General features: G+C 41.3%; 1 protein-coding gene across 1 annotated transcript in view; it reads right to left on the bottom strand.

Moving 5' to 3' along the window:
• TENM4 (teneurin transmembrane protein 4) overlaps positions 1 to 16,708 on the bottom strand; it is a 1,214,428-nt gene that overhangs the window by 915,151 nt on the left and 282,569 nt on the right.

The following is a 16,708-nucleotide window of genomic DNA, read 5'->3' on the forward strand; positions in this document are numbered from 1 at the left end:
CTTTTCCTTCTCTTTCCATTCCTTCATGCTAACTATGTTTACATTGAAAAATCAGGGGAAAAATACATGGGCTTCTAAACTCCTATGAAGTCTTCACTGCAAATCTTTACCTAATCTCTAAAGGAAACTGGGGCTGATTTAAAAATATTAGCTGCTTTTAAAATTAAGCAAGGTGTTAGCAGTGGAATTCAGTGTATTCAAAGCCATTAATCCATCCATTCATTCACTGTCATATGTTAAATCAACCTTGATTAAGCATCTCTTGCATGCAAGGCCCTGTCCTGTACTATGGTGGTGTATCTATATTTAGCTCTAAAAATAAGCACTGAAATCCCTTCCTCATCAACAGTTTGATATACAACTTATAAACAAATAACAACAATATAAAACAGACTCTGATAAGTACATGAGAGAAGTATGAATCAGATACTATGAAAGCTCAAAGAAGAAAGAGACTTTCAGCCAGAGAAATCCAGGAAGGCTTCATAAAGGCAGAGATAGAATTTCACTCTTGAAGAATAAGTAGGTTTTTGAGGGAGGCAGAGCCAAGAAGGTAGAGAAAAGCCAGTGACTTGCCTGAGCTCTCCCCAAGACTCCTCCAAATATCTCAAATAATGCCATAAGACAATTTCTGGAGCAGCAGAATCACAAAAGGACAGGATGAAATAATTTTTAAGCCAAAGACAACTTAAAAGGTCTGCAGGAAAGGTCTGTGCCACCCGGCTGAGAGTGGAGTGCAGTACAGTGCAGACTGAGGCTATGCAGACCCTGTCCCAGCAAACCAGGAGCAGGCTTTGGGAGCTACTGAATCAGCAGCAGCAGCAGCAGCAGCAGCAGCAACTACTTCTGCAACTCAGCCCACAGAGAGTAAGGGGATTGAACAATTAGCCAGAAGGAGATTACAGGGATCTCTTTGCTAGCACTGAGGCAAGACTCTGTTGTTTAGCCCATACTCAGATCCAGGTTGCAGTCTTGGGCGGTGGCCCCAGGCCTAGGAGGAGTACTAGCACACCTGAGCTTGCAGACACAGTGGAGCTGGATACTCCTTATAGTTGCAGGGCAGAAAAGCAGGCTTGTGGTTGCTTGCACAGGCCAGGAGAGTAGTAAAGACACCTCTTCTTAAATCCTACCAATTTGAAAGAACTGAAAACTTACAAATTGCTATAAGTATCTCTGAAAACAGCGACACAAACCCCCTGAAGGCAGGGACATTGTGCCCTATACCCTGGAAGCAGTGTCCCACTTTAACAAAGAGTTAAAAGTCAAGAAATAGGCTGGCAAAATGAACAGAAAAAATTCTGACCATAGAAAGTTACTGTGGTGACAAGGAAGAATAAGTAGGTTTTCAACAGGTGGGAAGGAAAAGGGTAGCATTGGACATTCTCAATATAGAGAAATAAATTGTCTTTTGTACTCCTCTGCTCCAGTAAACCTTAGGTAAACTTATGAGTTTGAGGTAGAAGGAGAGAAAGAGATTGAAGAAGACATACAGAAACAGAGGAGAAAAGAGTAGAAACAGGAATGTGAAGCAGACAGGCAATAAGCATTAATTAACATTACTTTTTGCCAAGCATTGTGCTAAGCACTGAGCATACAAAGATGGCTCCTCCCCTCAAAGAGCTTCTATTTCAATGGGAGAAGATAGCACATAGAGGGGAGTAGAGATGGCATTATTGGTAGAGTCAGATGCATAGCCCAGAGGGAAATGTAGTACACATAAATGAAGAGGAAGATTCATTTTCCTTTTGAGGTGATTAGGTTGGGTCAGATGGTAGAGGGCCATGAATACCAGCATAAGGAATTTAGATTCATCAAACAAAGATTTAGAATCAATCAGAAGGGTACTCAGAGAACCCATATCTTCACTTAACAGCTGAGGACACTGAGGCCTAGGGAGGGCTCCACTTCTCTAAAATCACCAAGGAAGTAGGTTACAGAGGAAGAATTTGAAATGGAAGGATCTGAACCCAGCTCCTCTGACTCAGTATCTGGCCTTTTTCCTCTAGTAAGAATTCAAGTCTATGATTGAAATGCTTCTCTTTGGTAGTGAGACAGCGGGGGCAAGGTTGTGGATTCCTCTGTGTGGAGGGGGAGGGGAAGCATGTGTATATATGTCTAAGGACTCTATAAAGTTCTTTATAATCTCCCAACAGGAATATACGAGGGAGAGAGAAACAGGAGTGTTTTCAAGAGTCGGGTGAGAAGCCTAAAATAAAAAGCTTGCCATATAGTATATCAGTTATACTACCTTGTCAACCAATTTCAATTTTTTTGTTGGGTCTCACAGTTTAATAAAAAATATACATTACTGCTCAGTCCAAACATTCCCGAGGTCTGTGGGGAATTGGAAATGAATCAAGTTAAGCTTCCATCATAAAACAAACAGGAATCTCGTTCACGCACCAGTTTCCACAGCAGAGCAGTTTGTGAGCGATGAGTGCAGCAGATTATAAAAACCTTTACAGCTTGTGTGTCTTCAAGAGTGAGCAATAAGACTCAGTTTCCCCATCTGTAAAATTGGGAGGGGGATGAGGAGAGAAATAGAATGATCTCTCCAAGGTCCCTTCTACAGCTAACAGTTTATGACTTCAATATTGAGAGATGGCGACACATAGAGAGGCTGCTCTGGGTGAATGACTTCTCTGCTCTGGGCTACTCCACAACATATGGAAGTATCTATCTCCAGCACATATTTTCCAGCTCTATTGGTTCTCTAGCCTCCTTTCCTCTCTTCCTTAGGGCTGCCATTCCTGCATAAAAACGGAGATTTAGGTTCACTGAATCACAGGACTTAGAGCTGGAAGGGACATTAGAGATTCTTTAGTTGCCTCCCCTCATTTTACAGATGAGGAAACTAAGTCTGGTTACTCTTTAAGACTACAATTTTTTTTAAAATTAATTTGCCATGCTCATCCATTCCAGATGGCTCTTCTGTGAAGATGTGCTCACAAAGGAGATTCCTGTTTGTTTTATGATGGGAGCTTGGCTTGATTTATTCCCAATTTTCACCAAATCTACCTGAGTCCTGGAGAAATTGAGTCATTAGATAGCAGTCACAGAGATGACAAGGGGAAGATTCTAGATTCAAACCCAGGACCTTCTTGACTCCAAATCCAATGCCCTTTCTACCACAACATCCTTTCCATCATACCATGGTTCCTCTTTGAGGCTCTTTTTTGCAGGGGGGGGAGGGGGGGCTGGGGGGCTTGGGTGGATCAATGAGGGTTAAGTGACTTGCCCAAGGTCACACAGCTTGTAAGTATCAATTGTCTGAGACTGGATTTGAACTCAGGTCCTCCTGAATCCAGGGCTGGTGCTTTATCCACCGTGCCACCTAGCTGCCCCGATACCATGCTTCCTGACTCCATTACTTTGACCTGTGTGACTTCACTTTACCCATCTGTAAGATAGAGATAATGCTCCCTTCTCTTCCTTTATCATGAGGATCAAATGCAATAATGAATGTAATAGTGCTTAGAAAATTGAAAATCTATGGGAATAAGGTAATGACACAAATGATTTTTTTTTTTTGCAGGACCATGGGGATTAAGTGACTTGCCCAGGGTCACACAGCTAGTAAGTGTCAAGTGTCTGAAGCTGGATTTGAACTCAGGTACTCCTGAATCCAGAACCAGTGCTTTATCCACTCCACTACCTAGCTGCCCCCAGACACAAATGATTAATAGCAAAGGGCACTCCTGAAAAAGCAGAGGGATCCTGAAACATGATGGTTGATGGTTCTGCTCCCTCATTCCTGTTCAGGGATAGGGCTGATCCTGAAACAGGCTTCAGAAGGAACCCACCAGTAGGGACCCCTGTGATGCAGAATGCTGTCTACCCAGGCTATCTTCAGATAGCTCCCAATGTCAAGACATTTCTTCTTGCTCTTTATTAACACCTATCACTGGGTTAACTCTCAGAGAGTCCCTAATTCTCTTCTTTCGTAACAATTCATTCTGCATTTTGGGTTAGAAAAAGTTAAATCTCCCATTTTCAGCTGGAAATATTTGAGTAGGGAATTACCAAAGAATAGAAATCTGAAACAGAGAATGAGGGAGATAACAGTCTTGCTGTATATGATATACAGCTCTGAGCACCACATTTTTTTTTGTTTTGTTTTGTTTTTAGTGAGGCAATTGGGGTTAAGTGACTTGCCCAGGGTCACACAGCTAGTAAGTGTCAAGTGTCTGAGGCCGGATTTGAACTCAGGTACTCCTGACTCCAGGGCCGGTGCTCTATCCACTGCGCCACCTAGCTGCCCCCTGAGCACCACATTTTAAGAATGCTATTCACAAGCTGGAATGTGTACAGTGCAGAGGGAAGAACACTGACTTTGAAGTTAGGAGTCTTTGGTTTAAATACCACACAGGTGAGAGGGCTTACAACCTTGTTATGAGATTCGGCTTCAGGAAATGAGGACCCATCAGCCTGGGGGAGAGAAGGATGGATCTGATAATGAATTGTGATGTCATGTAAAAGACTGGGATTGGGTGTGACCTCAGGGTGTAGACCTAGGACTTATGGGAGGGAAGAATAAGAATGGAGAGATCTATTAGATACAGAGAATGAACTTAAAGAAAGTTAGTCCCCCATCTCTTATTGTTGTCAAGGGGGTAGGGGCAATATAACCCCTTGTCAGTGATGCAGAAGATGGAAGAGATTCCTTTCTGTTAAAATATGATGCCCTCTTTAATTTAAGCATTGTCTTTGCCTGTTAGAATTCAAGTCTTTCGAGGTCACTGGGACTATCTTTGTTTTTGCTTCTATTTGTATCTCTAGTACTTAGCACAGTGCCTGGTATATAGTAAGGGTTTAATAAATGCTTATCGATGGCTTTCACTAGGTGAACCATTCTTCACTTCTAATTGGTCCACTATGGGTTTTTTGTTTGTTTGTTTTGTTTTGTTTTTGTGGGGCAAAGAGGGTTAAGTGACTTGCCCAGGGTCACACAGCTAGTAAGTGGCAAGTGTCTGAGGCTGGATTTAAACTCAGATCCTCCTGAATCCAGTGCCAGTGCTTTATCCACTGTACCACCTAGCTGCCCCCTGTAATTGGTCCACTGTGTACTAGGGAATTCCATTTACCTGAAGACTGATGATTTCTTGGTTAAAACTGAAAGAAATTCCTGAGGATCTGAGAAGATATCCATCATGTTGAAGAGGGGGAGGGAAGGAGAGGGGAAAACCATTTATTTATTACCTAGTATGTGCCAGATACTGTGCTAAGTGCTTTCACAAATATTATGTCATTTGATACTCACAACCCTTCAAGGTAGATGCTGTTATTATTCCCATATTACAGATGAGGAAATGAGCCAGCCAGAGATTAAGTGACTTGCCTAGAGTCACATAGCTAGTGAATGTCTGAGGCCAAATTTGAACTCAGGTCTTCCTGATTCCAGGCCCAGTGTTCCATACATTGTTCCACCTAGCCTGAAGCCAATCTCTTATCATCTTATAACATAGTAACCATGATTCCATCCCTCATAGGGTCATAGATTTAAAGCTAGAAGGGAGTACACAGACAATCAAGTCCAAAGCCATCTTGTACAAATAAGGAAACCAAGGCTCAGGGAGGTTAAGTCAATTGCCCAAAGTCACACAGGGAAGAAGTGGCAGAGGTCCCATACCTCTATGTTTAGCACTTGTTCCACTTCCTTCCCAAGTATTTAAAAAATGACCTTTGGGCAGCTATAACAGGACTTTCAGAAAAAGTCTTTGAATACTATTTAAAAAAAAAAGAAAAACAACAGCAACAACAATAAACACAAACAGATCTTTCATTTCCCTCTCTCTCTTTGCTTGAGCCCTCCTGAATTAGGAACAGCACTTAATACCATTAATTGTCATGGAAACTACTGAATCTTCCCCTGAATATGGTCCACTCCTTGGCGTATGATTTTCCTTGGAGCGGACTTTGAATACCATGTGCTATTCTTGTTCTTTTTGTAGAAAGAAAAGCCCCTCTCTTCTTCTCCTCACTCTCCCTCTTTGAGCCTGTTGGCCAGTTCTCTGTGACAGCAGGGTTTGGCCAAATGCTTCCAAAAAGTAACAACACTTGATCTGCTGCCAGGACGTGGCCCCACTGGCTGCCTCTCCACTCTTGCAGGCATTTCACATAGTCATTAGTACCTGACATCAATGCTAATTTCTTTTTTTCTCTGGAATGACTCAAGTTAATCTCAAATCTGCTTTTGAAAATTATTACAAACTATACAGAATAGTTATGAGGAATTCAGGATGCCCAACAAACTTAGCTACCCAGATGTGACCAAGAACCTGGAAGGGAGGAATAAAACTCCTGAGTACTCAAAGCAAATGTTACAATGTCTACACACAGACTGAGATGTACTTTACTCAGAGTAGAACCTCTTGGGCCTTCCCACTCAGAGCCTTCTAACTTTTAATTTGCACACAGTTTGAACAAGTGGCATGATATGGTTCCCAAATCCACATATTCTTGCTGATTGTAGCCAAAAGTAACAGCTAACAATCTGGTAGCAGAGAATTGCAGAGTCTCTGACCTGGAAGAGACACTGAAGCGATATCATCTAGTCCAGTAGTATCAAATGCAAGTAGGAAATAGATCTCTGCAGACTGAAGACTGACATAGAAAACCACATATTAACATTATCAATATTATGTTGTGTTTTTATTTCCTTTAACAATTCCCCATTCATGGCCTTTTAATTTGGTTAGAGCATTCCTGCTTGAGTGGAGCTTATAATTCTCAGGCAGTGAGTGTGACATCTCAGCTCTACAATATCCCCAACTCTGACACTTAGTAGATATGTAGCCCAAGATGAGTCACTTAAGTCAAAGAACTGTAATATTCTCAATCATAAAATAGAATTAATAAAACCAGTACTACCCTATTCACAGCCATTGTGAGGAAAGCCCTTGTTGTTGCTCAGTTGTTTCAGTTGTGTTTGACTCTTCATGATCCCATTTAGGGTTTTCTTGTCAAGGATACAAGAATGGGTTGCCATTTCCTTCTTCAGATCAGTTTACAGATGACAAAATGGAGGCAAACAGGGGTCACCCAGCTAATAAGTGTCTGAGGTGTTATTTGAAGTCAGGAAGATAAGTCTTCCACTCCAGGCTCTGTACTCTGTGCACGATGGCACTACCAAGCTGCCCCCCAAAAGCTCTTAGTTAACATTAAAGGGCTTTCTGAATCATAATCATAATTTAGTACATAGTACAGATATCATTATGTCTACTGACAGTACAATGCCTGACACATGTCAGATGCTTACTAAATACGTATTGATTGAATGATTGATATTTTGAAGATAAGACAATGGAGTCTGTTCCTAGAAGCTTTGAAAGTTAGAGTTAGAAATTACTTCAGAACACAGAGTTTGGGAAAACCTTAATTCAGAGCTATGAGGAACTTTAGAATGCAGAACATTCAACTTGAAAGGGACCGTAAACATACAATATCAGAGCTAGAAAGGGCTTTAGAATACAGAATGTCAGAGCTGGGAGGGCCCTTAGAAGACAGAATGTCAGAGCTGGGAGGAAACTTAGAACATAGAATGTCAGAACTGGGAGAGACCTTAGGACATCAAATGTCGGGGTGGGGGAGGTCCTTAGATCAAAGAACATGAGATTTGGAGGAAAGTTCGAAATTATAAAGTTGTAAGGTTCTAGTGACACAGGCTTTAAAATTACAAAGGGGGCAGCTAGGTGGCGCAGTGTATAGAGCACCTGGATTTCATTGCCCTTCTCTCCTATTGGTTGAGGAGTTGTTGAGCTATTTGAAAGGTGAATCCCAGGCAGGATGGAGAAAACTCAGCACAGCCTTGGATAAGGGTAAAGTAGAACTGCAAGTCGTCTCTTCAGCCATGCAAGAGGCACTGAATGCCCTTGAGAGAGGGTGGGCTGTTCAGGCATGGCAAGAAGGTTGTTGGAGGTTCAGTCTGTTCAGGGTCCCAGTTTAGAGAGTTTGAAGATACACTCCACTTCATCCAAAACATAGCTCACAGAATCTCTGGAAGGCTTTAAAACTCAAGGTCAAGTTCACTCGAGCATCCTAAGTCTCTTTGGTTCTCTAGAGCTGAAGGCCCTTGGACTTCCTGAATCTTCTTTTGTCACCTGTAAAACAGGCATGGTTTCACCTGCTGACTCCACCTGCTAGGGAAAGGTTTGCTCATTCTTAAAGGGTGCTTCAGAAAGAATCAGTGTACACAGCGCGGCACAGGGAACATAAGACCAGTTTGTATCAATGATTGTTTTGACTTCTGGAGCCCATTAGAGAAGCTCCTAGTATAACAGCTAAGAGTGTCAGGCCTAGAGTCACAAAGATCTGAGTTCAAATCCTGCCTTACATACTTACTAGCTGTGTCACCCTGGGCACTTAATGTCCATCTAGCTCTGTTTTTTTTTTTTCCCAGGTGTAAAATTGGGATAATAATAGCACCTAGTTCCCAAGGGATGTCATGAAGATAAAATGAAGTATTTGTAAATGCTTAGGACAGTGCCTGGCGCATAATGGGCACTTAATAAATGCTCTCTCCCTCCTTACGCTATCCCTCCCTCCCAGCTGACAAAGCATTTTCCACTCAGCAGCCCCAAAAGGACATCAGTGCAAGTGAAAATGTACTGAGGTTCCTGTTAATGATACTGTTTCAGAGTAGGAATTGTTTTATTTTTTGTAGCTGTAATATAACAACAAATACATATTTATACAACATTGTAAAGGTATTTAGGTGGCCCAGTGAACTTAGAGTACCTAGTCCTGGAGTCAGGAAGACTCATCTTCCTGAGTTCAAATCTGGCCTCAAACACTAGCTGTGTGACCCTGGGCAAGTCACTTAGTACTGTTTGCCTTAGTTTCCTCATCCACAAAATGAGCTGGCGAAGAAAATGACAAACCACTCCAGTATCTTTGCCAAGAAAACCCCAAATGGGGTCACAAAGTGTCAGATACAACTGAAACAACCAAACAATAGTAGCACTTTGAGGTTTGCAGAGCATTTACAATTATTAAGAGGGGGGGGGAGATTTTTTTTTTCCTGGTGCTCTGATACTTTCTAAACTGTGTGACTCTGGATGAGTAATTCCATCCTCTCTAAGTCTCAGTTTCCTTACCTAGACAATGAGGGTGTGAGTGCTGTTGGCCTCTAGGGTAAAAATTCTGTAATGATTGGAATGATGCCACCTACTGGAGACTTGCTGTGGGAAAGCTCCGCCATGAGGAAAATGCCTCAGAGGCATTGTGGCTTTTCCTTGGCGTCAGGAAATGACGTTTGCTCGTGGGTGCTGTCTATCAAGGCTACCAGCCAATCAACTTGAGGAGCCTCCTATGGTCTGGGAGGAGACAGGAAGGAGGAAAGGGAGCCTTTGTGGAGGGCTCTTGTGCTTTTGGGTTCCTGACTTGGTGGTGGTGGCGGCAGAGGACTTCACAGGAAATTTGAGGAAAGATAGGAATGCCAGGCTGTTGGAATTCTGTTCTCAATCTTTTTCTTTCTATTTTCCAATAAACCCTTAAAAACCTAAACTCGTTTTATCAGTGATTTTAGTCAGTTTCCCCAAAAACTGGGGGAATAGATTAGAATCCACATTTAGAATCTTAAATTACACAATCCTAAAATACTACTTTTAAAGAAATGGGTCAATATCAACATGTAGGACATCTCCAATGGTGTGTCCCAGGACTCCATCATTGGCCCTGTATCCTTTAGCATTTTTATCAGTGACTGGCACAAAGATGAAGATGGCACAAAAATGGGATTGCTAGCTACTATGTTGGATGACAGCACTAGGATCCAAAAGATTTTCAATAGACTAAGATGTTGAGCTGAATCTAATGAGATGAAATGTAGTGGGGATAAATAGAAAATCTTATTCTCAGGTTCAAAAAAAAGCAACTTTGTACAACATGGAGGGTTTAGCTACTGTAGACAGCAGGTGGCTTTTGTGGTCCGTAAGCTTGATGAGAGTCAACAGCATGGTTAACAGTGGAAAAAAGAATCAAATGGAATATTGAAACTGTACCTAGATTATTATGTTTAGATCTAGGGGCCTTCCTAGATTTTAGGAAGGACATTGATAAGCCGTGGAGCTTCCAAAGAAGACAAATAGGATGGTGAAGGACTCAAGTTCTTGACAGCTGAGGACTGATAAAAGAACTTAGAGGTGTCTGGTCTGGAGAAGAAAAGCCTGAATGTGTATATGGGGGAGGGAGAGAGCAGATGATAGCTCTCCTCAAGTATTTGAAGAACTGCCATATATAGAAGAAGAATTAGACTTATTTTGGAGAAATTAGATGGTGCAGTGGCTAAATCACTGGCCCTGGAGTCAAGAAGACCTGAGTTCAAATCTCACCTCAGACACTTACTAGCTTTGTGACCCTGGGCAAGTCACTTAACCCCAATGGTCTTAGACATCTGGGACCATCTCTAGTTGTCCTGATGTATATCTTGCCACTGGACCCAGATGGCTCTGGAGGAGAGAATGAGGCCAAGAGACGTAAAGTAACATGCTCACATAGGAAGGCATCATCAATGGATAGAGCACTGGGATTGTAATACGAAAGACTCATCTTTTTTGAGTTCAAAGATGGCCTCAGACACTTACGAGCTGTGTGACCCTTGGCAAGTCACTTAACCCTGTTGGCCTCGGTTCCTCATCTGTAAAAATGAGCTGGAAAAACCAATGACCTCTGACTACAACTCAAAAAATGTATTTCCATAAACCATGCATTGCCCTCTCTGGAAAAGAGATGACTTCAAAAGTCCCCATCTGGGATGTTAGAGTTTTCTTAATAACAAGAGCAACTCATGTTATTAGTATCACCCATTTCTGACTCTAACACCAAAGGTTAGGGTCACACTTCTCAGTCATAAGAGATAACATTTATATAGTAAATTAAGCTTTGCAAAAGACTTTTTATATGTCATCTCACAATACTCTGTGAGGCATGTGCTATCATTATTCACATTTTACAGGTGAAGAAACTGAGGCTGACTTCTCCCCTAACACTACATCAACAACTAGGATAACACCACATGGGATAAAGATATATATATATATATATATATATATTTGGTGAGGCAATTGGGGTTAAGTGACTTGCCCAGGGTCACACAGCTAGTAAGTATCAAGTGTCTGAGGCCAGATTTTAACTCAGGTCCTCCTAAATCCAGGGCTGGTGCTCTATCCACTGTACCACCTAGCTGGCCCTTATATATATATATTTTAAAAGCTTATATTTCTATAACACACAAAAGTTTAAGGAGTACAAGTATTATTACTCCCATTTTACAGATAAGAAAATCCAGGTTCAGAAAGGGGAGTAAACGGCTTAAAGTCATACAGCTGGGTTTGTCTGAGTCAGGATCTAGAACCATGTCTTCTGACTTTGAGCCCTATTCTTCTTCCACTACACCATATGCAGCAAAACAGATTTTCCTGAAGGATCCAAGATGTGGAAGGCACAAAATATTACTCTTGGCAACTGGAAGAACATGTTATGAATGGGGGCAAACCTTAGTAAGTAACAGGCCTTGCAGGTGGCCAACAGTAGACCCAATGTGTTACCTAATATACAATTTTGCCTCTTAGAAGTTCTTCCACTAAAGCAAAACAGAAGGCTGATTTACTAGCATTAACAAGAGAAATGATCCAAGGAAGTACCCCTCTATCAATCCATCATTAGATATAATTTAATACTTAATGACATTTGTGATCATCGGGCTATGCATGTAATTGAAAATGAATAATTGAAATTCCAATTACCGCAAGGGTCAATATGAGGGGACTCTGGCTAGGAACTTGTTATACAATAGCTTACATTAGCAATCGGTTTTTAAATCAAACAACATGTTTCGCTATTCAATTATTGAATGATCGTGGGCTCTGAATGTCTCCTGACTGCTTCCTGGAAAGTAGCGCAAAATCACAGTAGTTTGGGTGGGGTTTTCTAGGAGACCCATGTGAGAAAAAGGGCTAACTTCTGACTAGGACAAAAGAACAACAACAACAAAAATCAGACTCCAGAAGCTGAAAGGGACCCCGGTAGGCATCACCTCTTCATTTATTATCTGGTGCAGTCAGACCAGCTCATTCTCACCACTACATTTTCCATTTCTTTGCCCTGCAATTAACTGGTTGTTCCTCATGTCTAGAATTCACTCATTCCCTTTCCGCTCTAGTATCTTAGACCTCTTCGTAGCTGTCAGTGCTTCCCAAATCACCTCAGATGTATTTTATTATTTTATCCCCTTATTTATTTTATTCATAAACATTATTTATTTACACTGTTCTGGTCAGATGACATCTGGCGCATTGTATTCTGAAGCTTCATTTTAGGATAGATCACAGGGTTTATTTTGTACTCACAAAGGCAGACCCCGCCCCGCCCCCCCCCCCCACACGTTGTTCCCCTGTTAAGCAAACATCTTGAGGGCTGAGACTTCCTGTTTGTCTTCATATCACCACTTTGTCTTTATAGCACCATGTCTTTATAACACAACTGTTGTTCAGTCATTCAGTCATGTCCAACTCTTCCTGACCCTATGAACCACAGCATGCCAATGCTGCCCTTTATAGCACATGTCATGATACATATTAGGTGATTAACAGAAGATCATCGATTGGTTGATTGATCAATTTTCTCTAACTCATTTGATTCAAGCTCTGCAACCATTAATGCCAGAACAAATTACATGTGCACTCTGGAAGAAGTTTAAGAAATAGGTATCATCCCTGTGTATTGGGCAATTATGTGGCTCAGTGGATAGAGTACTGTGGCTAGTAGTGAAAAAGACTCATCTTCCTGAGTTCAAATCTGGCCTCAGAAATTTACTTAGCTGTGTGACCTTGGGCAAGTCACATAACCCTGTTTGTCTCAACTCCTTATCTGCAAAATGAATCAGAGAAGAAAATGGCAAACCATTCCAGTATCTTTGCCAAGAAAAGCCCAAATGGGGTCATATAGAGTTGGATATGACTGACATGATGGAACAATGACATCCTGAGAAGGGGTACCAAAGGGAGTAGACTAAGCTGAAGAATAAAGAAAAAGAAACTAGAAGTTAAAACCATGAAGAAGCCAAGGGCAAGTCTAGGAAGCTAAGTCATTTCAGAGACAGATTGTCCAGTGACAAGGAATACTGATATAATATGGGTTGTTTTGACTCATCCAGTATCTTTAAAAAACAAAAACAAAAAATTTAAAAACCCAAACTGTCATTGTATGGGAAACTAAATTGCCTGCCTCTTCCACTATAGGCTCAGTGATTGATGCTCGGGAACCCCAAGTGATAGGACATATCCAGATACCTAAAAAGATTCATTTTCAACTCATCAGCTGTTTGCCACACAAAGAACTTTCCTAGAAATAGGAATCTCTAATGACAGGCTAAACAGCACTGGGATAGAAAATAATTATAGTCTATCAGACAATTTGGCTCTTACTCTGGCTTTGTGGTCCAGCAGATGGTGTCAAGGATATGACCTCTGTCTGCATGATCCTCAACTAAATGGATGCCAGGGAGACTTACAGCTGATCAATAGCTAAAGTGAGCAATACTGGGATATGGTTTGATTAGTATATCTCATCCCAATTGATCTTCTAAATAATTACTTGCAGTTTGGAAACTATAGAGGGCTCTAGGTCTGGATGAAGATGTGAATTCTTTGATGGGGTCTGCTTCTTTGAGGCTTTGCTCCCAAAGCAAAATTTATTCAAAGAGACCTACTATGTTATATATGAGGTCTCATGCTTGGTGCCATGGGAGGGGTGTGGGGCTTTTTTTTTCTTGAAGGACTCTTAGTCAAGGAAGGGAGCAGAAGGACCATAAGGCAGGTATAAAAGATTATAGAGTAGGGGCAGCTAGGTGGTGCCTTGGATAAAGCACCAGCCGTGGATTCAGGAGGACCTGAGTTCAAATCTGGACTCAGACACTTGATAGTTACTAGCTGTGTGACCCTGGCCAAGTCACTTAACCCTCATTGCCCCACAAAAACAAACAGAAAACCACACACACAAAACAAAATATTATAGAGTTTAGTTGTGGTGCAATGGATTGATGTACTTGGAGTCAGAAAGACCCATGTTCAATTCCGCCTCAAACACTTATTTGTGTGACCCTGGGCAAATCACTTAGCCTCTGTCACAGCTTCTGTTTATAGCTTCATCTATAAAATGGGGATAACAATAGAACCTACTCCAGAGAAGTTCTAATAAAGCATTATATAAATGTTGGTTGTTACTATTGTTATTGATGATGGTGTTTAATGTTTAAAAATATAATAAAATATTTGACTAAAACAAAGAATGATCAGTTTTCTGGTAGTGCCTGTTCTTTCTGCTTTAATTGCTAGCTGTCTCCCAAATGCCATTTCCTGAATGATGTGTTCCTTGATCAGTCCAGCAAGATGTGGGAATCACCCTTTCCATCTACATGATTCTCTCTCTCTCTCTCTCTCTCTCTCTCTCTCTCCCCCCCCTCTCTCTCTCCCTCTCTTTCTCTCCCTCTCCTCATCACAGTTCATCTTGTATCACATTCATTTATACATAGGACTTGTCTCTCCTAGGCTCTTCTATAACAGATAATGCAGTTAAATGGAAGACATATTAGGCTTAGGAATCAAAAGACCTGTATTTGAATCCAGGTTCCAATACTTCTGGACTGAGAAGCTTCCTCATCTGTAAAATGAGACTAATGATGCTTGCCCATCCTATCTCACAGGACTATTGTTAAAAAATAAATAGTACTCCAGGGGGCAGGTAGGTGGCACAGTGAATAAAGCACTGACCCTGGATTCAAATCTGGCCTCAGACAATTTACACTTACTAGCTGTGTGACCCTGGGCAAGTCACTTAACCCTCATTGCCCTGCAAAAAAAAAAATAATAATAATAGTACTTTGCAAACCATAGAGTGTTCTAGAAACATAGGTTTATATTATTCTTTAAGTACAAGGGACCTGTCCTTTTAATCTTGGGATTCCTCAGAGCATGGAGCAGAGTCACATGCAGTAGACCTTCAATCAATGGGAGTATGATAAATTTATGCTTTTACACAAATGTGTTTATCACAGCTTCTATCCTGAGAGCTGGTTTGATTTCACTTCATTGTCCAGCTAATCTTTCTTGTGCAAGGATCAGATTGCATTCTGTGACTGCTCACAAACTTGCAATGGTTTTACAACTGCCCATTGAGTCAAGTTCAAGTTCAGCCTGGCACTCATGGCCCTCACATCACCCTAACCTGCCCAGACTTATCATACGCTACTGTTGTTAAGTCATCTCAGCAATGTCTAACTCTTTGTGATGCCATTTTGGGTTTTTCTTGGCAAAGATACTGTAGTGGTTTGTCATTTCTTTCTCCAGCACATTTTAACAGATAAGAAACTGAGGCAAGCAGGGTAAAGAGACTTGCCCAGGGTTACATAGCTAGGAAGTGTCTGAGACTGGATTTGAACTCATGAAAATGAGTATTCCTGATTCCAAAGCCAGTGTTCTATCCACTGTGCCACCCAGTAGCCCATCACATACATTACTATCTTTCATGTAGAGGGCAGCTAGGTGGTACAGTGGATAAATCGCCGGCCCTGGATTCAGGAGGAACTAAGTTCAAATCTGGCCTCAGTCACTTGACACTTACTAGCTGTGTGACCCTGGGCAAGTCACTTAACCCTCATTGCCTAAATTTTTTTTTAATTTAAAAAATAGTATTTCATGTAATTTGAAGATGCTGTAGGCAAAATGCCTCTTCATCATCACCTGTACATATTCCTCACTGACCAGATTCATGTGGCTCCATATCCCTAGAATATCTTCTCTCCTATCCTATACTTCTTTAAAGCTCCAACTCAAAGCCACCTCCTTCACAAAGCTTTCCTGGATTCCCTTCAGCACCCTAAGCATAAACGATCCTTTGTTGCTCAAATCTTAGATATGACCTTATCTGTACTTCCCTTACACATTTAATTTTTCTGCTCGACTTCAGAGGGGAGAACTCAGAGAAAAGGGTAGATTTCTGAAAGGCATCTGTAAACCCTCGAACATTTGATAAGATTGGACTTATGGATGCACTTAGAGCAGCCATGATATAAACACTGTAAATAGTATGCCCTAGTCACAGACCTAGAGGGCTGCTTGGTACTGAGTGGTTAAATAGCATTTCTCAGGGTCTAGGGGCTAAGATCAAGTGTTGTCATAATTATAATAGAGAAGGTGAAGGAAAAGGAAGAGAAGGAGAAGAGAAGGAAGGAAAGGAGAAGAAAGAAAAGAAAAAAGGAAGGGAAAAGAAGGAAAAATATAGCAAGAAAATAAAGAGGAAAGAAGGAAGGGATGGAAAGGGGGAGGGAGGGAAGAAGGAAGGAAGGAAGGAAGGAAGGAAGGAAGGAAGGAAGGAAGGAAGGAAGGAAGGAAGGAAGGAAGGAAGGAAGGAAGGAAGGAAGGAAGGAAGGAAGAAGGAAGGAAATCTTTCATGGAGTATGAAGTTTTCCAGATGCTTCTGATTATAGATGATACTTTGCTGACTGACTCAAGTCCCAGGATACTACAGGGGCCTTCTTAATAAAATCCAAGGTAACTAAAAAGAGACTGGTCCAAAGAAGAGTCACTAAACTGTTCATACTCTGATCTCAGAATTGAGAGCAAAACTCCAAGGAAGTCAATGAACAAATGAACAAAAAGTCCTATATATAACAAAATATGTATAACAGTATTCTTTCAGGTGGAATAAAAAG

This window comes from Dromiciops gliroides, chromosome 3 (assembly GCF_019393635.1).
Source record: "Dromiciops gliroides isolate mDroGli1 chromosome 3, mDroGli1.pri, whole genome shotgun sequence".
NCBI lineage: Eukaryota > Metazoa > Chordata > Mammalia > Microbiotheria > Microbiotheriidae > Dromiciops > Dromiciops gliroides.